The sequence below is a fragment of the Zootermopsis nevadensis genome, unplaced genomic scaffold (genome assembly GCF_977971745.1).
Source record: "Zootermopsis nevadensis isolate Lab colony 2312 unplaced genomic scaffold, Znev_1.0 Znev_ptg000007l, whole genome shotgun sequence".
Classification (NCBI taxonomy): Eukaryota; Metazoa; Arthropoda; class Insecta; order Blattodea; family Termopsidae; genus Zootermopsis; species Zootermopsis nevadensis.
The window spans coordinates 265591-290411 of record NW_028259139.1 but is presented as its reverse complement, the minus strand read 5'-3'; the positions used below and the strand labels follow the sequence as shown (position 1 = coordinate 290411).

General features: G+C 42.5%; 2 protein-coding genes across 3 annotated transcripts in view; one reads left to right on the top strand and one right to left on the bottom strand.

The window, feature by feature from the left end:
* Positions 1–24821, bottom strand: part of Ptr (patched domain-containing protein) — a 44931-nt gene that overhangs the window by 13359 nt on the left and 6751 nt on the right. Inside the window, exon 1 of one of the 2 annotated variants that reach the window (XM_022083321.2) lies at positions 19819–20389. The exons of the other annotated variant lie outside the window; for it this stretch is intronic. The gene's annotated coding sequence lies outside the window, so the exon portion shown is untranslated. Of the gene's footprint in view, positions 1–19818; positions 20390–24821 lie in introns of those variants that run through there. 2 annotated transcript variants of the gene reach the window in all.
* Positions 582–24821, top strand: part of EcR (Ecdysone receptor) — a 223356-nt gene continuing 199116 nt past the window's right edge. The window contains exon 1 of the mRNA XM_022083323.2: positions 582–824. The gene's annotated coding sequence lies outside the window, so the exon portion shown is untranslated. The remainder of the gene's footprint in view (positions 825–24821) is intronic.

Sequence of the window (24821 nt, the reverse complement as noted above, 5' to 3'; positions counted from 1 at the left end):
TTCACGGATGATTTAATAAAAGATGTGAATACAATTTAATTTAACCGCAGAGGAAACTGGTATTTAAAACCGAATTAGAATAGATTAAACACGGCTTATAGATTACAGAACTTGCATAAATGAGGTACAATATCTCGATTTTCGTTAATAAACGTCAATCGTACGTGGTCTTCAGACTGGTTCTGACCACATGAGAACTACCAGCACAGTGGAAGGTAGCGACACGTAGGCGGACATTGTGGGAAAGAAACCCTCACGCGCAGCCAACTCATTGTGTTGAGTTGGACGCAAATAATCCGGTTATTATGCGTTCTTTGCGCGATATGCACGCGTAGAAAAATAAATTTCAGTAAACCTATGATCTCATGTGGGTTCGTAATGCGTAATGAACTCTTTCAAGACATTCTTGGCTTATTCGTGTTTCTTAACTTGTACTGAGAAAATTGGTGCATGTAACTTTGGCAAGGTTGGCAGTAAGGGTTGTTGGTTTCTGATAAGACGCAGGTGATTGGCCGAATCGGTGCGGTAAGCAGTGAAGCTTCACGTGTGGGTGGCACGTCATACAGTCGTGCCGTAACCTTAAAATAATTTGTTACAAGTGATTGTAGTCAGTTCTGTGACTAGGATTTGTTATAGTCTGTGCAGCAAATTACAGAACACAAGACAGTGTTGTGCTATGTGCTGTTTTGACTTTTAAAATGTGACTATTTTTATCTCTTTTATTGTTGGCTGTAGAGACAGTACAAGATTTGTGAGTGATGCAGAATATCTGCTTTAGAGACTGGGCGTTTCTTTCGAGTTCGTCAGGCGTAGGGATATGGCTGGTAAGTACAGAAATATCAACTTTTCTCAGAGCATGCCTGCATCATATTTATAATTACAATGTAATATATACAACTGTGTTACTTTAAATAACACCCAAATAGTGACAGGTTAAGGACGCCGAGTAGGTCGATAAACTATAAGGAAACCTCAGATTCAGGGACATGTTTACGTGGTAACCATATTGAAACTTTTTCCTTTTTTATATGAAAGGAAACTATTTGAACGCTTGGTGGAACAGCAGATGCTGAAATAAAGCAGTTTTACGTAAAAGCTGTCCCGCTATAACTCTTGGGAGTTGATGGTACAGTACAGTCCCCATTATCCGAGCTTAGGTTATGTGTCAGAATGCTACATTATATGAAGTCAATTGAATCAAATTCTCCCACCACCCGCCTTCTACATTGTACGTATGCGAAAAAAGTCTCAGAATCAAAATAATATCTATTATTAATGTTTGAAAGAAAATAAGGTTTTTCATTTGCAAATTTAATTTACGTTAAGGTTCTGTTAGTCTCACCGTTAGTTACAACTTTATTTTGGAAGAACTGCTCAACCTAATAATTACATACATTCCTTGGACCCATAAGTTACTTGAGAAGAGGGTGTGGAATAAGTCAAATACAAGTGAAATTAAAACAGTCATAAACTTTTCATATGGAATAAATAAATATTTAACGTGAAGTAATGAGCTGTTTCAAATAAATCCGCACGTATACAGCAAATAAATTATACTATCCGTTTTGTGGTACAAATGTAAGTGAACCTTTAAAAGCACTCAACAGAGTAAAATGAGTTTGATATAAGTACCTTTTTAATGATACTTTAAATTGTGACTTTTTATTCACAAGATTCATGACACCAGACGTTGGGTTGTTGGAATGAATTTTTCTGGAAGCTGATTTTTATTCCCAGTGTTCACGCTGTACTGCGGAATTTGTCTGAAAATGTTCGTAGTTATTAACATGGAAGAGGTTAGATCTCTTAATGTCTCCATGAATTTCTAGGTTTTCACCACACATTAACCCCACAAATTTCTTTTGAAAAGTGAACATCTTTTCGCTGTTGGATGAATCACACCCCCCCCCCAAAAAAAAAAACACTTCATTGAAGAGTGAAAATAGGCAAAGTTAATTGATTTGAGTTCGTCAGTGTTGCCGGCATGAAACTGCACTTGACTTCAGAACCATTTGGCAAAATGATTCTTCCAGTTCATGTAATTATCGGTTTGAAAATCAAGAAATTTTGTTTTTGTGGCCCTCATATGTAATTTCCATTTATAAGCAGTACTTAAGGCGTATTGTTGTGCATAAATTTTAGTGTATTGCATTTGTCTTGTCTAGATTTGGGGTGAACTTGGCTTTGAACCATTTTCTCATACGACGTGTTCAGAAGTCATCAACATTCTTACTAGCAATTACGACACTCGTAATCAGCTGTTAATTTCACGTTTCGTAAGTCATTTATGTATAATATGAAAAGGAGGTTTTGTTTTCTGTCTGTTGGACAGGATCTGAACCGTTTTGCAGTTGTTGCTTGGATGTCATAAAAATGTAATTTAATTAACAAAATTTCATGCTAAATCACAGAATATCCCCCTGCATCTTCGGCGGATGTTCCGTTCCTGGAGCCAAATTCTTCCAGGACCAATATTTTGTTAGCGTGCGCCGTTGTGCGTAACCTTCTCAAGTGCTTTGGGAAAAAGTAGTTAACAGTGTCTTTTACTACTGAGATTTTAAGACGGTCTGGGAAGATGGCGTGTAGCGAGCGACTACAAATTTTACTTGTTACTTCATTAAATCCTGATGAGTTCTTTGATTTTAGGGAATGTATTATACTTTTATCTCACTTTCAGTGGTTGGAATAATTTTAATATAAGGACATTTCACAGGAAATGTATCTTCTAGAGATGAAATAGTATCTTCACTCCTCACTTATACGAATTTAGACTTTCAGGAATTATTAGAAAAAATATTGAAGGCTTCAGAAAAATAAGTTCAAATATTTTAAAAGAGCCGCGACTGACAGAGAAGGTCACAACTAAATCTGAGACCGCAGATGAAAACTAAATACATAATTAAACACGGTACCTTGTACAAATCTGAGATTTATTCTTAAAGATATGTAGGGAAATGACGAATCACGTTAGTTCGTAAGCTGAAGTAATCGGCAGGAACAGCAAAGTTATTGTAGTCCCGAACACGAATCGGCCTTCACTTTGAATTTCTCTTTGCCCGTGAAGTGAAGACAAGGAATGTTAAAGAAACGAAGCCCTGAGTCATCTTATAAGCAAATTACTCTGCGAGTAACATGTACGTCCTTTCAGATTCTTGTTGTGTGCATTTCAGTGGCATTGTACAAGATGATCTGATGACAAAAGAAGTTTGAGAAAGTTAGGAGAACAGTAGGAACGGCTGTTCGCTCTGCGGTTGAGTGCCGTTCACCTCGTATCCCATTTCTTATCGTCCGGAGACTTTGACGCTGGTTTAAGAGGGCAGCTGAGCCACGCAATTCCTGGCGCCTGCGAATTGTTAAGAACACAAAATATAAAAATTAACAAAAATGGGTTTACACAATTGTGACATAAAACAACGCAGTTAGTGTGGTTATGACTCGCCGAAGGTTAGGTGGATGGAAGGAACCATAAGACAGTGGCACAGCGAGGACGGGAGGAGGGGAGGTTGTCGACTGGCAGTCGCAAGATGTCGCTGATGATACGACGTTAAGAAGCCGATACATACAAGTGTTTTTCACGATCAACAGATTCTTTGGGTGGGAGGGGGGATTTTGGTCAGTTTAGAATTTACGTTTATATTAAAATTAAATTTTCCAGGTGACTTTCAGTGTAAACTCTGATACAACATTTTTTAAGTAATTTCATATATGAAACTGCCTGATAGCCTAAGTCACGTGAGGCCCTCGTTATGAGTTCTCTTTTTGACCTCGGAGCAAGGAACGTGAACAAGTTTAAATTAAACGTTCCATGATTTATTTTGGGGTAAGAACGGAATCTTGGTTAACGTAATTACAATGATAAAGGTAAATTTAAAATTGGAGAAAAGTATTTCAGTCATTCGACTGAAACTGGGATAAAACGGAGTCACTGAGGATAAACCAAACAGCGGAATGTGCGAGTGAAACCTCTGGAAAGTGACGCAATTACAAATTTAAACTTGTAATTTTGTTTAAGAAACGCGTGTTCTAGCGACCCAGATACTCGTGACCCACAGACCGTGCAGTGACCGTAGAGCATCGGGACTGCGCTGTGCTTGTGACGAAGACAAGAGCCAGTCATCAGTTCGATGTTTCGAAAATTCGGCTCAGAAAAGTTAATCTGAATGGAACAAGTTTAAATGCCATTACGTATTCTCCGTTGAGAGAAGTTGGCCGTCTGAATCATGAGTTGGGAACAGCAATTATGCAGCACGTAGTTTACCGAAATCTTGCGAAAAGCTGAAATTTAAATCCGAAGGAGGAGAGTTCCGATATGTAGCGAGAAAAAGGATCCTGTGTACTAACAATTTTCTGATAGTTAAGCTGCGGACTGAGCTGTATTTTAATGGTTAATGGAGACATTTTAGAAATGAGATGACTTTGATAAATATGCGGAAGGTCAGGAATTGCTGAAGAAGACGGTAGATTCTTGGCTTAGAATATTTAACAAGTCAAAAACAATGACAGATAGGCTTCAGATGCAGAGAGGAAAATTCAACGAGTTGTAATTATTTTCCGTGCGATTCTAAGGAATTGCGTATGTGACAGCTAACGAAAGTATGTAAATAAGCTCGTTTACCTTCCATCAATGGAAAGGAACTGTCTTAATAACGTGACTTCGGTAGTCGGTGTCGTCTGTTCTGGCAACAAGAAATAACAGTGACATATCGGTGTAGAAAGCAGCAAATATCTGGCATCGTCACTTAGAAGCAGTGGATGCTGGACACGTGAGGGAGGGCTGCATCTGTAAATTTCGAATCTGTTTTCTTCGGTCCTTTGTCCTGATGAAGATTGATGATTTTGTTCGTGGCGCAGAACTTCACTTTGTAGGACTATTTAGAAATGTTAATGTACCTGATGGTCAGGATCAGGAGGGAAAAAAGACTCTTGACTGCTTACGTCTAAATAACGGACTTGCTTTGTGACGAGTTGGTCTTTGAGCAAATGATACTTACTCGCTTGAATGAAACAGTTGCTGGGACCTCGAAGGTTCGTCATAATCATCAAAACGAAAGCGAGATTCAGCAGCTCACTGTTTCGCCTCATCATCCACATTCATTTTCTCACGTAGGAGAAAGCTACCATAACCACACCGCGCCATTCTATGTGTGATATTTTCGCTCTTGCACCTCAAACGGCGCACATAACTTGTGCGATTAGTGCAACTTAATCTAGAGTCATAATCCCCGTCATATTGTGACGTCAGAGCCCTCTTTACTTTATGCCAAATAGCGTCCGTGTCTGTTTTGCCCTGAGGTCGCAGTTTCTCTCCAGCCACAGATTTGTTCTCTGTCCTTATTCTTTGTTTTTGAACAGAGAAAATGCGATATTCCGATCAGCTGGTAGCAAAGTAGAATTATAGACGACCTAATAGCTCTACTGTGGTAAAAGTAGGTCGCTTCTGGGCTTGTTAGCAGCAGTTGCATAGACAGAGTTCGAAAATCAATTTTGTGTACAAACTACGCATACGGAGTTTGGTAATAGATGAGAAATTAGACACAGGTCGATCGATGCTGAGAAATAAGACGTAGCACATTTTAACTTTCATAAAGTTACAGATGTGTTGGTTTCCCGCATCCAGTTACCGACTGGGTTAGAACCTTGGCCTCTCCAAATGCGAGCACGCACTTTTGACACGCGTCCACGTGATTGGGCGAGATCTCGCGGTTACCAGGTTCGGCGAAAAACATCTTGTTTTCTGTCACACTTTAAACGATCGGACAGCCGACAAGGAGTGGTGCTCCAACTTAGTTGGATACTTAAAGACTTTTCACTGTAGAAATCCCGTAATAAATGGTACACGGGGCCTAGGACTGGGTAACTTCTTGTCGACTCAAGAAGAACTGTACTCAGTGGACCGTAGTGTTCGTTGGAACTTCACCTTCTGCTGTTGTAATAATCCGTGGACCAATACCGTGGTTACAAATCTCGAAGGTTGATTAATAAGCCTCCATGTTATTGGCCCCGACCTACAGTTAATTTATTTTCAGTCTCTGGGAGTAAATATGACAGAATTCGTTTAAGATACGGAATGGCGTGTTTCAGCAGTTGAGTCAGTCTTCTGACGCGGAACGGGAACCCGAACAGAAGTAGCCGCCAGCAGCGCGAACAAAAACGTTTACAGTTATTTTACGAAATTGCTGGTTGTTCATTTTGCCGTAACAGGTTTACCTGAAGAATTTATTGCGCGTTCTTGTGCTAAGAGCATGAACACGTATTGAGATTAAGTTTGTCGGTATGTCCGTGTATCTCTGAAACCAACACGTTTTGATAAAATTTCGTATCTGGGTAAATTTTGTTCTGCCCGTCGTTGGACCAACACAGCCTCTAAATGAAGCTGATATACGCACAGTCAATAAACATTTTATGGAATCCGAAGGTTCGCAGCAGTGTTCCTAAGGGAGGGGGGACCCCCCCCCCCCCGGCCCCGCTTATAGACTGTCCTGTTTGTTTAAGATCCAATTATTTTCTCGTCTTCTGTGTGTCTTCAAATCTGGCGACTTTAAATTGTGTACGCATTTTTTTCACTTATCCATTCGTCAGTGTCGCATTTTTCTTGATCCTGGTGAACATTACACATCTTTGATCTCCACAAACGTACGAGTTTTCTCATAAATAACCTATCTTACAAAATACTGCGAGTTCCTGACAAAATCTAAGTCTTATACTAAGATCTGATTTATGGTTCGTATGGAAAAAGTAGATGGTTCAGACACCGAAAAACAGCGACATTCAACGTGAAACCTAAAAATCGATACCTGTCGCTTTGTACGTGCTCCTAATGTAAGAGACCAGGTTTCACGCCCATACAAAACAGGAGGTAAAATTATAATTTTGTGTATTTTGTACATTTTCGGTTAGGTTAGGTTTTCGACTTCAGGGGGTTGACCTCGCTGTCCACCGATGAGGGCTTATAAATGTTTTTGGACCCAAAAATAAGAATTTTCGGAAGTGAATCCTCCTGATCAATCGATAAAGTGTGCATCGCATTCCAGCCACAGGAATGTTAAGTCACAGCAAAGTGGTACGACCTTGATACTACTTCATTAGAACGATATGGCTGTCACGACCTGATTTCCCCTGTGTTCCGTTAGCATCCTCCACTCACACGCGTTACCCTACTTTCTTCATACCCGTTCGCCAGAGACGGACGTTTCTTTTGTAACACACTGCAAGATACACCACGGCGGTGAGTCTGAAGATGGGTTCTTCTTGTGTTGACCCATCGTATGAATTTCTTTTGAATACGTACAATTTCGGAAATTCATGTTAGGGGCACAAGCGGGAACAATTTTATTTTGCACGCTCTGTGACAGCGAGGGGCCCCGAAAGCGTGCAGGTTGCGGGAGTCATGCCCCACTTTGGAGCACTCCCGAGTTCTTCCACCCCAGATTCGTCATATACAAACATTTCAGTAAAGACGTGGCTCGACGTGTCCTCTGCTTAAGCACAGAGCCACGAAGATGTAATGGGGAGTGGAGATACAATCCGCACATTCGTAACCTCGGCACTGGGTGCAGTCTGCAGGCGAGCTTCATGCTCCAGCCTTTTTAACCCTTGTGTCCACTGGGTGCGTTACCCACAGAGCCGATCTCAACGAGACAGCGAAGAGATAAACGCTAACTCCACCGGGATTCCACCCCTTAACTTCATCGAAATTCCCTGAGTAGCCTGGCAGATGAAACGTGCGTATGTTAAGTCGTGATATTTCCGTTACTAATTAGTTTTTGTTTAAGGAAGTCACATCATTACGTTACATTGTGCCCACGTGGCATATCCTTGGTTTTGAATTCTAAGTCGAAAGTAGCTAAACAGCAGAAGTAATTAATTTGACCACAGACCATGTGTGAAGACTTTTCATCTGTCTCAGCTTCTGAGCTGCATGGCGAGAGTAATTTCTCGGACGCAGTTAAAGGAAGCCCAGTCACTTCCTCCTCTTCTAAAGAAAAAGGAAGGCCGGCGAAACGACGTTCATGTGTCTCCAAATCAAACCGTTGTCACCGTGCCTCACAGGGGTCGACACGACAGTGTTAAAGAAGTTTTATTAAATGTCAGCTTCGATAAAAATGTAGGCATGAAAACAAGGCAGAAGTCAAGTCCTCCTGTTTGTATGTAGACTAGTATAATAACACAGACAGTTACAGTAAACAAACAGTCACCAGAGGATTCGCCTTGTGTCTGGCGCCAGCTGACTGTCTCATCCACGTCGGTCAGCGTCCTGACCTTGGCCCCTTTTTTGTATATTTTCTCTCGCAGGCTTTTTTGAGGTGAACAGTTAGTTAAGTTGACTCATTCGTCCACAGACTTGTGTCGTGAATTGAGCAATGCTGCCACGAATCTTTTGATCTTCATCAAAAAAGGGGTAAGACTGAAAAGAAAATTCGCCCAGAAAATTTGCAGCAGAATCATTTTTGAGAAGCTGTGTTCTCTAACACAGTTGCGAAATTCCTCGCCTTTTATGGAACCCGAAGGTTCAGAAGAGCCAGCTTTATTCCATTACCTCCCGTGCGTGCTACACGACCCCGCCTATCTCGACCTTGTCTCCCGAATAATATTTGGTGAAGAGCGGAACACACAAGAGACCCACAAGGTCATTTGAGAGACAGAGATATGAGCTCACCATCATGCGTGCACTTCGGGTATATCCTGAGAGTTCCGCATAATAAGCAATGCTCGCTGTCAGCACGCCACGTTTCGGCACGAATAAAGTAGGTTTCAGGAAACGCGTCTTCCGAAAATAAATCTAATTAGGAACAAGATACCGTAATGTGTTTGATGACTTCGACATTCATACAAGACTTTCCCTAAGGTAATGTTGGGAGTGACACACAGCGCCACCCACTTCAAATAGGAATACAAACCTAACCTAACTTTCATCGTTCTAATTCTGCACTCTGTTGGAAATTTAGTGAAGGCCTGCTGTTCGAATTTCTTGACCGCTTGTCTGCTGAAATAAATGCCTACTTGAACAACGAATGTGCCAGTGACAATAGACCACTTCTGGTTTAGCCTCCTTCCACATACAGCGTATGTTTGAGACAAAAGGCACGTTTAAGTATTATCTGCGAAATTTAAGAATACGCCGAGAAATTTGACTGAACACACTCAAAATTAAGACAAACGGAATGTCACAGCAAGTTCTGGAAAAAAAGAAAATCGCAACAAAGACATTCTGGACGCCTGAATAAAATATAGAGAAACCAAGTACCTGGAAACTTGATGATCGAGATGAAACCTGTTCACACCTTCCCCGTCCATCGATGATTTCCCGATATCCGGAAACACAGCAGTTTGAGAATTCCGTTGCATCGACAACGTAACGTGACAGTGGACGACTGTTTTCCCCCCTTATGTAGGTCAGGTGCAACAGAACAGAAGCCAGCACCGCGTTCATCGAAGTGTGTGGCAAGGTTTCCAAAAATTACTTTGGCTTCGTAGGAGAAATTTTCATCTCAGATTGCTCACTAGCAAAGGAAGGCGAGATGACAAATTATTTGCAAACAGGATCGAAATGAAGTAAATATAAACCTTTGATTGATATTATACGCCGATATTACTGTCATAAAATGAAGGTTGGTGAGATAAGTGAGACATGTAGCGCGCATGGGACATGGAAGGTGAAATTTCACTCGGGAAGCCTGAACGGATACCCAATTCGTAGAAATTAAAAATGATCTTCAACACATCGGAAGAGCGTTCTGTGGACTGGACCAAATCCGATTAGAATGCGGTCGATTGGCGATTGTCCAGGTTCATTTTCATAAATTAATTATTTTTCATACATTGCAACTAGTAAAATTTCGAGAAACTGAATTAATACAAAAGTTATAAGGTGAAAGACGTAATTAATTCATGTCATCATCAGTTGGTCCGAATGGCAGAGGGCCTTTGTGTTCCATAAAATGTTGTTAACTGTCCGAGCGGCTGTCGGCATGCCCTTGGAATTACAATACGCGCAGCCTAAATAAGAAGAAGAAGAAGACTTCCTGTCACAGAACACTGAGACGCTTGCACACAGTAGCTCCTTGTCGTAGTTCGGAGCTCTGAATGTTAGCACGAAAGCAACAAAATAGATGTACTAATAAATAAATGCAAAGCACTGTGGTCACAGAATCCTGTAAAATGGCAAGTTGCTGAGCCTTGCTAACAGGAAGAAAAATACTTGATCATTTCCATTGAAGCAGACGAACAGAAAATTTCTTTATCCTCACGCTGACTGCTTAGCCCTTCCGCTCAAGTGATGGCCCTTAAAATGCTTAGAGCTTCAACAGCTTCCCTCTCAGACGACTTATTATATTATGTAGGTTTTTTTAAAAAAATGTTAATACAATTAAACTCGTTCAAAATTAATTTGCCGTTCTTTGTTTTAAAGCTTTCTTCAATTTGTGTCCTTTACGAAACCAGGATTAGCCATTTCTAGTTACTCGTATTTAGCACCGACTTGATGAAATAAATTCGTTCAAGATATTAATGTCTTCGAGCAAACGAGAGAATATTTGTCGACGAGGGGGTACGGCCGCAGCGATCTGAACGAAGAGGGAAATTATAATTATTTTAGCAACATTTAAATAAAAGTCGTTCGAACGAGTAAATTACGAACTAATTTAGTGCCGACTTAATCACGTCAGGTACGGCCTGTCGTGAGGAAACACGAAGTGAAATTGATTTCGTGAGGGCGGAATCGCCGGATAAGTCAAAGTCTCCTCAGACAATTTTTTTTAAAAAAAATTGAACACGATAAATCACAATTTACACTAGCATTTGGCGGCGTCACGTGTTCCAATCCAAACTCGTCTTTGTTCACCGGCGCACGGAGAGGTGCCAATTAGACGAATAAGTAATAATAGAAATACCGTCCTTAAAAGTCACATTACTGGCCTCCACAGTAGGTGCTTCGATAATTTTTGACAAAATTTTGACACTTTTGCACTCGACTGTATTCTGCACGTACATCATCAGAATGTCAAGACCCTAGACCTTTGGCCAGTGACACTGGTAGTTCGTATTTAAGTTCAAATTTCAAGTATTTGCATTTGATTCATGTTACATTTAAACCATCTCATCTCCTCTTGAAGACAGTGGAGGGGGGTGGGGGGGGGGGGTAAAGTTCAAGTTTTCACTCAACACCATGGACGTCATCGTCGTGTTAAAATGTAATGCTTAAGCATTATCCATTACGAAATGTTTAAATGTTTCGACTCCGGCTGATCCATCCTTGGCGTATTCCTAGTTTACAATTGTATTGACAGAGTTATCTTAAAACTAAGTAATTTTCCATTCTTCTAGCCATCACCCCTCATATTTTGTTACTCCACTCCATGGAGCAGTGTACTTATTGAAAAGCTGAGAGTTGCCAAGCCAGTCAAGGCATTCTCCGCCTTTATCAAACCCGACGTATCGTTACATTTTTCACAGGAGTCCGTCACCCATTCCTCTCCTGAGCCAGCCAGCCTTTCCCCTCCCTATTTTTTTTCGAGATTCGTTTTAATATTATAATGCCACTACGCCTAGGTCCTCCGAATGATCCCTTCGTTTCAGGCTTTTGTGTTAAATTATGTCCGCCACGTGTGCTCTGTTCTCCACCAATCCCACGCTCCTTGATTTTGTTGATCAAATTGTATCTGAAATTCTGCTTCAGTGCAGTGCAAGATTCTAGAGAAATTGCTGCTATTTTGGTACTGTGTGTTCTCCAGACGGAGCTGCGGTGTGTTCGTGTAAGCTACAAAATGTCGATCCTCATTCGACTTGCTCTCGTCTTCGGTCGAAACATTCTCTTAGGATTTCGTCGTCACGACCCAGAGAGCGAACAATTCAAACATTTCGCGCCCGTGTGATGGTGACGCGGCAGTGAACCCGACGCGTTGCCAAGAGACGATGCCGCTCAGTTACGAATAAATTCGAGTGCGACGGTAACACGTGTATCTTTTTTAAGTTGTCGCCGCTCAGCTGAGGGAATATTCTGGATTCTGTTCTTGACGTCTTACATCCCGGGTCCAAACATCGACCCGGTGGCTGGGTGTTTCGTGGCCCTCCGTCCGAATGCTGACATAGGGCAGCAGTCACTCCCTTCTGCATCCTTGCCAATTCATTGTTCATTGGTGATGCTAGGCTTCATCTAACTTGACAGCGTTATTATATAAACCACAAATAAATGTATAAACAAAACACGTAAACTTATAAGCACATGCAATTTATGTCTCTATATATTTCTTGGTTGCCGTCCACAATGACGCACTGCTTGTGCTGAGTGGATAAGCCTCGAAGGCTCTTGTTAACCTTCGGGTTCCTTAAAAGCTAATTATTAATTTCTCAGGTAGACTTCCGCTGAATGGAGTTAGAGTGTTGAAGTGGATTCGCCATCTTAATTAATTTTGTCTTATCTAGGTCTACTGCTATTCGAAAGTTAATTTCCACTGCTTGCGTTTAATAGCCCGTCGGCGAAGAGTGAAGAACGCGGATAAGTAAGGTGCCTGGGTTGACGTGTTTCGTCTCGTTATTTTGGTTGTCTGATCCAAGTTAATTAGAACACCCTGTCGTAAAACATAAAATGCCCCAGTATGAAGATTATTAAGCCATGTTTGTCGTCATGAATATACAGGGTGTATATAAATGATCTTTAAAACTTCACTCGTAAATAAAACTTTTGCCAGAAGAACAAAGTTTGAGAGTTCTTGTAGCAGATGGCGTTTGTCTTAATATTTTCATAAAGGTTTTATTCACGAGTAAAGTTGCAAAGATAATTTATGTACAACCCGCATTCTTGCATTTTAATGAAATGGCCCTCTGAAACTTACAAGAGCCAGTTTTCAGTGATCGCAATCTTGAAGTCACAAACAGTGCAAAAAGACGAGGGTTCCCCGACTCTTCGGTCGGTAGAGGCAACAACTACCAGACGGCACTCGGTCTCCGCAGGTACGAAGCAGATCCTAAACACGTGTTTTTCATGCAGGGAATCAATTCCACACAAGAAAACACACAACAGAGATTAGAAGCAGAGGCCGATAACGTTTCCAGTCATGCAGCCACTGGAACACTCTCGTCATCATCATTATGCCTTTAAGCGCTGTGTGAGCTGTGCCTTCGTAGGATTTCAGGTTTTCACGGCGCTGAGTCTGAAGATTGCCGTCGTCAGTTGTAGACTACAGGCGACAACAGACGGAGAGAAGTGCTTTAAGATATTGTATATGTATCTGAGGGTTTTTTTATTTAATCTTTACAGAAAAAAAGACTAGTGTTAGTCGCAGATATCACTCTGAGAAGTTTCCACTGTGCGTTAAGGAAGCTATTAAAATTAAACTCCCCCGAATGTATCGAGAATAACGAATAGGGAACCGTCAACACGCATCTTAGCTCGCATCTGTTTAAATCAGCTGCCTACACGTCACAGACCGAATCATGTAAGATCTGGTGAAAGGCCGGGGGGGGGGGGGTTGTACAAGCAAGAGACCGCTTACGAGACCTAGACGCTGGCGGGAGGATAATATTCAAGTTGATCTTCAAAGTAGAGTTTGATGCTGTGTTTTAAATTCGACTCTGTTAGTACAGAGACCAGCAGAGGGCGCTTGTTAACAACAGGGTGAACATCTGGTTTCGACAGACTGCGGATAATTTCCCAGCGAGCTTCACAGCAATGAATCTGCGCCATTGCGTTCGAAAATGTTTTCTGAAATTTGTCTTCGTCCGTCCCAGAAGTCCTTCTGTGCCACCAGCAGCTTCCTGTCATATCTTAAAGTAGGTGCGACCTCGCGGCCTGCAGAAAGTCAGACACTGAAATGTGTGTGTGTGTGTGTGTGGGGGGGGGGGTAATGTCGTTTTAAACGTTGTCATTGGGGAAGAGGCGTTGAGAAACGCGAAGTCGTCAGGTTCCATTTTATTGTGAAGGAAAACCCTTTGGTGGAGGTCCTGACGCCTGTCTATGTGCGTGCAGAGATTCGGTCACGTTAATTTTGTGCTCGTGATAAACATTCGGAAGGCCCCATTTCCTTTCTGGTCGCAGCTGCTTTTATAATTTAATTACGCACTTCTGTTTCGGTGATGTTAACTGACAATGGGATATTTTATTGCAATTCGCTGCTGACATTACAATGGCGTAGTAGTAATTAAATCGAAGGTGGATGTCCATTTGTGGATGGTAATAAAAATAAGCTTATATTTCTTTGTCGTGTTACTTAACAATTCATATCATCGTCTTGACTGAACACTAATTAATGTACGGAGTCGCTGAAGAGTGTTCAATTATTCGATGGACTCTTGCTCTGCTCTCGAATCTCGCTGAACTTCAGCACTTGGAGCAAGTTTGTCCACGGAACATTGGTCTTTGGTTTAAAAACTCGCAACGTTTCGGAGTCTGTGTCTGTGTGCTTCATCAGGCGAAGGTAAGACCCACCGCAGCCCTCCTCCCTCCTACCTTCGTAGGATGACGGAGGCGAGTGCAGTCTCCGAAACGTCGGCTTTTAAACAAATAATGGACAGTGTTCAAAATAACAGTCGAGCGTATTGCGAGACACCATCCTCAGTGCCCTTTAGACTTAACTCAAATCTTGCATTAAAGAGACGTATTTACGGTCAGTGTGCATTAATCGAAATACGTAGTTACAAGGGACAGAGCCATGATTATCCTCGTTTTGAGTCTTGGACGAGTCTGATAATTGCCATTGGTACATTAGCTATCTGATGTACTCTGTAATTATCACAGAAATAAGCCTAGTCTGTGTTGTGGTCTGCAAGTGAAATTAACTGAATCGGTTTCGTAAGTGATTTGACTGTGAGCTCTTATTTTAATGACAACACGAAATTTATCGAGCAATTTAATAAGCAACATCGTCTCATGGAAAACCCTGAACTGTTGTGTTATCACTCTTATGGGCATAAATTGTGCCCCTGAACATTTCGGGCAGGGCTGTATGGCAATTGGAATGCTACGCTTTTCTAAGGAGCCGTGTTGTGACACTTATTTCTGGGACGCTCTAATGGTTTACGTAATCTGGGTTAAATTATGCAAGATTTTTCGAAAGTTGAACCAACTCCAGTTGCCTAAGATGACCATCTCCTGTCTTAATTCATATCAAGTATTAAAAGATTGACCTATCCGACGGACACCGGGGCTTTCTTCGGGGTCAAAGCGGGTGGAGCTTGTCATCTCCATTTTCTGCCTAAGTTAAGAACATTCACCCTTCTGCATGACCACAGGACTATTTTGAATTTTGAAGTTTAGTGACGAAAGTGCGTTGTTAAACTGATGCATATTTTTTTCTAATTTGCTTTTTTTATTTTTTGACAAAACAGAGTTTTATAAGATGGCTGCGCACTGTCAAGAGATGAAAGTAAAAAACCCGATCTGTCCGGTCCGTAGCGCCAGCCTCCAGACTCCCGGACTAGCTCCATCCAATGGACCAAACGTCAGGTTTTGTGCTTTTACCTGATGAAGGAAGCAGAAACTTTGGACGTGCTTTCTCTAAAAAGAACAAATTCTCGTGACCTCTAACGTCAGAGTTTGCATTCAACCAATCCCTACATCCTGTCCTTCTAGGGCGTATTTTTGGCATTGTCCGTGTGGACCCTTCTCGTCTCAGTGATTTTTAAACCAGTACGCAGCGGATTTGCAAGAAACTCGGTATGAAAATCATGCCATGGGAGGTTATCCAACCTTAAACTTTCTAATTCCGTACTAGCCATGGTAGTAACACGGCACCCTTGCAACTTCTGCGGTGAAAGCGAAAATGACGTGACTTTATTAATGGGCATATAAAATATCATGGGGTGAGATATTTAAGATGAGGAAGGTCCTTGCAGTGGCGTGTCGACATCTTGTTTTACATTTGATGGCGGGAAGTAATGGGTAATTTATTGTAATGACAGGGAATATATAAAGTGTGTCCCACAAATACGTTTTCACGTTCAGTGAATTAAGTAAAGACATTACGTACGTCAGCACCGGCTCCTAGTGAATTATGGAATCTAGCGTAGGTCACGAACATGGCCACGTGAGAAACTGAGGTAACATCTTAACACTTAAAAGTAATATAAATATTTATTGGTGGAAAAATACATGACTGTGGATTATTAAAGTGCATAATTAATGACCAAAATTCCTCCTAGCCTCGTTATACATCCTTGAACTCTGCGGTGTTCCGCGTTACCGTCTAACAAGCTAGCACAGCCGACATACCACGTCTATACCCTGCAGACCAATCAAATTTCGTTATGCACCATCATACCATGTCTTTACAACGACGTAATAGAGGATGAGGCTTAAAGGAGCCTCTGGACTTCCCCAGTTCGATTCCCGAATATGGCGGGATTATTTTCCGCACCAGCACTGAAGATAGCAGCTTTTCCTGGGGGCGAAATTCCTGGGGCGTGAAGTGACCACATACAATGAATGACGAATTGCCTACACGCCCCCACACGCCATCATGGCGTCTTGTTTTGACACAGGGGAACTTCATTTCACTCTGTCCGGAATTTAGATTCAGTTTTATCGTTGCTTTGGACAGTCATTATACTCTCTGGACCATCTGCTTCAGCATTAATTAAGCAATCGGAAATGTAATCACACAGTTTAATGAACGGTTTCATTTTATGCTCGGTATAAACGGTCGTGTTTTCATGTACGACTGGAATCTTTCACGTCGATTGAGCTCGATGCAGTCTTCTCGCTCAGCAAGCCGTGTTAATCGTGGACAAAAGCCTTCGGCCTTGTTGCCGTGTCGAGGTGCGAAGGTGGCTGGCTGTCCTCTGGGTTGTAGCGCCTTGTATGTACCCTGGTAGAAGTATTTTTCATCGGGTCCCGTTTTATAGAGCTGCTTTTCCTTTGCCGACTGAGCTCTGTCTGGACCTTCGACGTTGTGTGCTTTCTTTGAATTGACATCAAGTTCGTGGTTTTAAGTCTTGTGTTTTGCCTCGACCGCTTCTAATTAATCTTCATTAAACTTTTAAGCCACGGCACTGACGATACTTACCTACAGTTGCCTGCAGTGAATAAGTAAATACAGATGATAAGATGAGGCGGCGGCAGGTACGTTCAGTTTATACACGCCCGTGCAATGAAGGGATGTTTTTAATATGACGCATCTAATGTTCTGATTACAGTAATAATTGCACCAGACACAGGCTATCACAGATAATTTATAATGACCATAATTTCTCATACTTCAGTGTAAAGTGAACGTCCTGTATCGCTCAGATGAACGCGCACCAAAGTTGACCTAATTCGTCGAAACGGATGCAAGTCTTAACAGATGGAAATGCAAATTGTAATTTGAATTTTAGATGTTGTAAAGTCCGGATTAAGATGGTGTAGTATCGTAACTCTTAAGAATTTATGTGAGCATTCTAGCCGCGTCATCTCGCATTTGCAACCAGAGAAGGCGATAGTATGATTTTAACCGAATAAAAACAGCCATAATTTATTCTACTACTGGCTTAATCCCTAACCTCATTCATATCTGTAATAGAGACAAGTTGGGAGCTTTGTTTTTACTCTGTATGTGTACAATGAATCAAACGAAAGTACTACTACTAAGATAGTGCAGCTGTGATTTGTCCTAGATCCAGTAACGAAATTAGCATATTTTCTCGTCTGCGATGTGCTATTAGTCTGAAACCTGATGCGAATATACCACTGTCGGGACATAGGCACACTTTGGAGGATAATATTAAAGTAGATTCCAAAGCAGTAGGGATCGTGATGTGGAATTTGTTTGACTTAACGATTTGGTCGAGTCGCTGGCTTCTGTGAACACGTCAGTAAAGCTTCAGCCTACATAAACTGCGGAGAATTACTTGACTAACCGAAAATCCGTCCAAGGTCCCTTGCCGAATGTCAAAAATATTAATTGAAAATGTGACGTCTGCACAGTTAATCAAAGCGGTGGGACACAGGAGGAAGATAATATAGGCCTTGGCTAAACCAGCTAATTAATCGTCATTGTTCCTACTATGAAGTACTTAGTTCTTCATTTGCATATCACTGGATGCGTCAAGATTATGTAATGAACTGTCACAATCAAATACGTTGTAACTTATACTTTTCAATCGTTATGGCAACGATAAATATGTATATTAATGAAGAGTTGGCTTCTTTTCATTGTCACGTATAACCTCAACGATTCGCCCGCCGCCATGTTCGCAATTACTGGGATCGACCCGTTCTTCAAGTGCCTGAGCACTGCGGGTCCCAACTTTTCGTTGGCTTGATCTAGGACTCCTTGGACGAGGGATCGGCCCGTCACAAGGCTTCTGCCTGTACTCAGGACAGCACAACACAGAAAGACGCGGACAAACATCCATGCCTTGAGTGAGATTCGAACCCACGGTCCCAGCGACCAAGCGGCAGAAGGATGTTCCTACGGAAGGTGGACGACTTGCCTTCCTCGGCCTGCGTTTCACATGCCGAGCTCCAGTCGATCTGTAGTTACGGCAATCAGACCGAAATATCAACACAGACACGTGCGTCCGCCATTATGTCATTCTTAACAACTGCGCCCACATCAGAAGTTAACCACGGCCTCCATGTTGGTGTGTATTATTCGCTGTAGGCAGTCAGAAGTACACGGATGGCTTGACTTCCTGTGCACACGATTGCCTACACTACAGGCGAACGGTCCGCTGACTTTCGACAGCTACGGTTCCAGTGAATGTTATTTTTAGTACAGATTAATTTAACTTGAACGAGCCACAGGTCAGGAGGACGAAAATTATTAAAGCCGTGCCCGTGGGTTGTGTTCCGGTGACAGCTGTCTTCCACTCCACTGACGTTGCGTTGTCCACCTCGCGTCTCTGATACTGATGAATCAGGTACAACCACTGGAATGTAAAAAGTGGCTCCGGTAACCCCTGCATCGCAGTTGTCACAGTTCTGGTGATTTACATAGCCGCAGCGGATGTCTCGTTGGAAATGTTCCCGGACGATGTGGATGAATAATTGTTCAAATTTGTCGCTCAAGATCGGGTGTTGTATTCCCCTTGCCGCTTAACTCAACGTGACTTCGCTCAGTGAACTTCGTCGCAGAATGTCTCGTGAATGCGTCAATCGCCCGCCTTCAGTTACGTTAGCAGAGAGTTAACTTTTAAACCTCAAAGACGAAATTTCGGCCTCACGTCAAATTCAACTTCGACGTTCAACTTTCAAGTATGCGTAACGATTTTTGGTTCGGTTAGGTTGCCGTCCTGCTTATGACGTGTCCGTTCTCAGCCTGATTTCTGCACGCAATATGTAGCTACTACATTCATTGGAAGCTTTTCATCCATTACCTGGATCTACAGACGTAAGTGACATGCTAAGATGCCTATCTTCTGGGTTACTCATCGCCCTGAAGCGTCGGTAAACAACAACCAGAAGACATCCATGATAACCTCAAATCCTACTTAAAAGGCACTTGCTCATTCTGCTGTCATCGATTTTCGAATAAACACAGAATAATATGAATTAAAATGGTTCATTTAGTAATGTGATTCGCAGGTTCGTTAAAGTAAACTCTTATTTACAACGAAAATCTCTTACAGGATTCTGAAATTATGTGGAAAATTTTCACTTGGTTGGTAATAAAGCAATTATTATGTCAGCTGAATAGTTTACTGTAATAAAGTGTACTTTGAGTTGTTCATAATAAGTAGTAGCATGTAACCATAAGATAACTGTCCAACCACTTTTAGTTACTTACTTACTTAATGATAAAAGTGTTTGGAAAGTCACTTTGTGGTTATAGTTTGAGGTGTTGCATTTCTTAAAGCGCATCACCCCCACCGAAATGATGGCCATCTGCTGTATTGGTGGCTTACCTTGAAATCCAGAACTGAAGAACAAACAATCTTGTTCACTCGAAGAGCAGGTCCGGTGGATCCTTCTCAGTGCGTCGTTGAAGGCAGTGTTTCTCTGTTGTACCACTAATTTTTCACAACTTACGATATCCAGCAGTATCTTGTTGAAATTAAATCACCAGTTAATTATTATTGTTGGCAATGATGTTGCGTTCTGCTGCGACCTCACACCGAACTGGACAGTGGGTTTGACACATGTCGGAAGTCACAAAGCTTCTACATCAAATATTCTCGAAGTAGGTCGTTTGAAACACTTCATATCGTATAAGAAGCCTCCGAATCTAGACACGGAGCCCAGTCGACTAAAAACACTTCACCACCAGAAATTCTTGTACCTGCGAGAGGCCGATGAGCGATATCCAGTGGGTTTGCCACCGAATGCCCGATAAACTAGACGAAGGCCGTCAGAGGCTGCGTCCTCCCTCGGGCGATGTCTGCGGTGCGAGCCCCAAACGAAGACTGGCTCACTACTGACATTGCGTTACTGGGTAAAGTGGTCACCATGGGGACAGGAGGTAACTGTACTCTGGTGGTACTCCACAATATTGAAGACGCGGCGGAGAGGACGGAGTCCAGCCAGAAGTGGAACGCGACCTCCCACCACCTCACCCCGCTCCCCTCCGCTCTGCAGCGACGCACTGCCGAATCCCACTCGCACTTCTGGGCCAGAATCAGGAAGTTCCGGGTTTTGAGCGAACTTTCCACTTTCTTTTCTTTGGTTTTATGTTTATTCAGGTCTTGCTCCTTTCCCTCCTTCGAAGGAATCTTTCATTCTCTTTCTCTGTCTTCCTAAATCAGACTCTGCAGAAATGACATTTGTTACAGAGCAAGAACCCGTTTAAGGTCAAAAGTGGCATTTACGACCTGCGAAACAGAACTGAATGCTCTTGTGACATTTTACTTACCTCCATGCACTGAGGGAGCTAATGCGACTTATTTGCTCCCCCCCATCACACTTAAGAGGGCCAGATGTCAGAGGTGAACGAAAATCAGTGAATACTCCTTTTCGTCAAATCGTATGGTTTTATTACGAAATGCGACAATATTGGTCACAGGACTGTAATACAAGACTGATATAAAGTCTTAAAAGAATTCTTGGCGTCATTAGAAATTAATGTAAGAATATCCTAATGTCATCGTTGTATAGTTTAGGCACTTAAAATGGTCTGCACTTTTCAGTATTCAGTTTTTGTGGCCCGCCTGTCAGCTGCTGGTTCGTGGGCTCATCTTTCTGAAATCCAAGTTTTGAGTCTGCAAATACATTTTTTTAAGTTCGGTGTCTCTCCTCAGACACGCCACTCAGAATTCCCTGAGACAGTCATTTTCAGAATCCAAATTGACTGTTGCACTGTATTTCACGTTGCGAAAGCTTAGAACCCCCTCCGTAAGTTCGTGTATGATTTCTGTAGTCATATTTGTTTAATTTTAAAATAAATAGGCGAGCCTGATTTTTTGGGCTGTTCTTCGAAAACTAATTTTCATTTCCTCATGCCACTTTTGTCCTTACACTGGCGATATGAACACAACGTCGGAGTCGATGTAAAATCGACTGGGACGCTGTATGGAGCAATACGCGAGTGATTAGGCAGTGTTGTAAAACAACCGCCCATCTATTTACCGTACCTGAGGATTTTTTCCCCGACCGCCTCGTGATAGTTTCAGGGTGTTCTTTTTTGTTCATCTCCTTCGTATCATTTCTTGTCCCTTCCTGTTTTTCGTCCATCATAGTTTCTTTAGTTCAACAGGTCACCGTCATAGGCGCTTACCGCAACTTGGAGCAAATGTACAGCTAGTTTGTATTAAAAGTGGGACAAATGTGTCACTCTCAACCGGCTGAACCTGTTCGCTTTTGACACCCCCCGGTCAGTGGTCACGTGTGCCCTCGGTCATTCTCGTTTAATCCCGCGTTAAGTGGATGCTGTAGAATTCTTAATTGGCGTGATGCGTGCTCCTTGCATGAGGGAGGGACCGGCGTGAGTCGGAAAACCTGAAGGGAAGACCTTTTAAGAGCTAAAGATGTGCGTTGATTCACCTGGCTCAAGTGGCGGACTGTATCGAGTTCCATGAAAAGCGGGGAACTTCCTGAGTAGCTTAGAGCACAATTTCGCTTCTGAAGGAGGGCTCTTCCCCATGGCTACGTGTTTAGTTAATGGAATGAAACTGTGACACGTAATACTACTTTGTAGGTTTGTTTACTTTTGTTGTTTGTTTATGTTTCCACCGTTTATTATGAGGCCTACTTCTAATTAGCGACCTTCTTAACACGCGCGGAAGTCTTGCCGCTCTTATAATTTATTCGGACGAACATTTCTATTGATTTACCCAGTTGTGGCATATTTTTTAACGTTCACGCCCTAATCAGAAAGATTGTTGCAAATTTAATGTTCGGTTCGCATATAATTTTTTTTGTGGTAAGACTGGGTTCCAGGTATGTGAGTAAATTTCCCTCTGCTGCATTGGCATCTCTGATATTAATGGGGATCTGATTACCTCTGGTGACGTCGTGTCTGTGCCGAGGGCCTGTGACTTGAGGTCGTGTGTGTTCGTACACGTGAGCGAGGAATTGGCTCTGCGCCTTCAGTCACATTTGTTGTAAAATATTACGTTCTGTTATTTATTTAAAGTCAGAAATGCGCTTCGTGTAATTTGTCGAATTGGTGAGGACAGACGTAAAATCCGCGAGACCCCTCTCACTACCACATTTGATCGAAACCCTCCAATTGGCTGACCTCCTGAAGAGTAATGAATGTACAGAAGTGGTTTGTGACATCGGAACTTAATGAAGACGAGTGAAAACAATGGAGCAGTGCTCTGATTCCAGTCACGAAGTGGCAAATTAGGATTTACATGTCTGTGAATATACTTAAACAAATAAGTTCTCTGGCCTCTTCTTGCGTTATGTCGTAATTTTATAAGCACTTGGATGACAAATAAGACCCGCTCGCCGCTGGAAAGGAGCAGAGTCGATAGTTCGGAAAAGTTAATGTCCTTACTCAGGTTGACTGAAAAGTTAGGAACCCATATCAAAATGTTTGTCTTTGGTTGCAATGCAGTTCGCTTGTAACTGGATTAACAAACACACAATATCGCTCTGTTTACACACGAGCCGACAGTCCGTCAACGGCGTTCATGCAGTCGACGAGCAAGCCTCTCGCGTTCTTCCCAGGAATTCTCGTCTTCAAAATAACCTAAAAAGCCCGAAAGGTTTTCTTCCGTTGAGGACACGTCATTGTAGTCGTCAGACTGCGTATTTCCACGGTATAACAGGGCATGAGTAATACATTTTATATTCAAGCAAGCACTGATTTATTGTGTGTGTTCCTTGCATGTTTATGCCACTGATGTGGATCCACGTGGGCCGCTGACCGCGGTACTCCTGGCACATTTTGCCTCCAACGCCTCGGATGCATCGAACGTTTCGTCGTGAATGACATTCAGATTCCAATGAGTTGGGGAGGACGGATAAAACGTCACGCAGCCTTGACCTTGGAACCAGATGAGGGTGCGTATTTTGCTTCAGGGTTGTGTTGTTTTGCACCCCGTTTGAGTCTCCAGAACCCACTGGGTTTGAGGCTGGGCGGGAGCCAGAAAACTTCGTGCCGCGGTCCTGTCGGGAGTCGAAGCCTGCAAAACACGTTCTGCACCGTAGTGTACAAAATTGTAGTCGGAAAGCGTTCATAGACGGGAGTGAGGGGGTGGATTGGTCTGAAGTGGCTAAGGGCTCGAGGGAACACGATTTGGTTGTCCCGCAGGTAATGAGGTCAGTTAATGAGGAAGACAAATACGTGAATAATTTATGAAACGTCACGAAATACCTGCTTTGATCGTACGTCTTGTTATGACATGCAGCAGTGTGTGTTGCGTAATGCATCCAGGAAGTGGAGACCCTGCCCGCTGTGTATCCGTAACTCTATGAACCAGGGAAAGTACGCACACAGTAGGAAGAAAGTCAGGTCGCTCTACGCCTCACACATCAATGCACTTCCTTCGTATATATTTTTATTTATTTATTTATTTATTTGTTTGTGTGTACGGGCGATGTAGTTCACTCTGACCTTCTGCCTTTGCCCAGAAGTTTTGTTCCACGTTTTCGGAAATTTGTTGTGACTTCATTCAGGATGAAGAAGTTCGAATACACTGCCCTGGCTTCATCCTGTGCCGTTCCAAATACTCTCCCAGAGGAGTTTCTTCCAATACGCGGTCCCCCTGTTAGCGCATTCTACTCTGGAGATAAGTTTGTTTTCCTTTGTCCATTTGCGAGAAGTCTGGCCAGTTATCGCAGCCCATACACATTCTGAGTAATCAGTTCTTTGAATCGTAGATGCGTCATGTCACATTAAGATTGGGCTTCGTTAACCGCGTTCATTGTGCCTCGTTAATACTGCAGTTGTAGCGACGTAGCAGATTTCGTTATGCGTCGTACGGAACATTTTGGACGTAACTTGTTCATTTTATTTTTTGTTTTTGTTTTTAAAGGTGTTTGTAGTTACGCTCGTGACACAGTCCGGCTCCGGAAACAAATCCCACACAGAGTTGATTTTCCCAGGGATATTGACAGCTGCGCCCTCCCGGAAATAGTTCGAGATGACAACTTGCAAACTCGGCATCCGGTATCTTCACGTCGTTTTACTATAGCCAAAATAACCTCGGACGTTCGTAGAGAGTCGTTAAATTATTCTTTAGAGAATTAATGTCATTATCCGTTTCATACGACGTCGTCTCCATGACAGGGATAAATTTTTACTGAAATAATCAGCGCTTAATTTGATAATCAGCCACAAATACACTCCGTGAGGCGACAACAGTGATTCTGAAAGTTGAAGCAGGTGGTACGTGTGAGCTACCACCGTGTTTCAAGGGGCCGAGAGGCATTTTGCTATCCCCTGCTATCAGTAAGCTCCGAGGAACAGAAGAGGGAAGAGCTAGTCAGGTAGTGGGCACAAACTTTTCACTCGTCTGTAGGC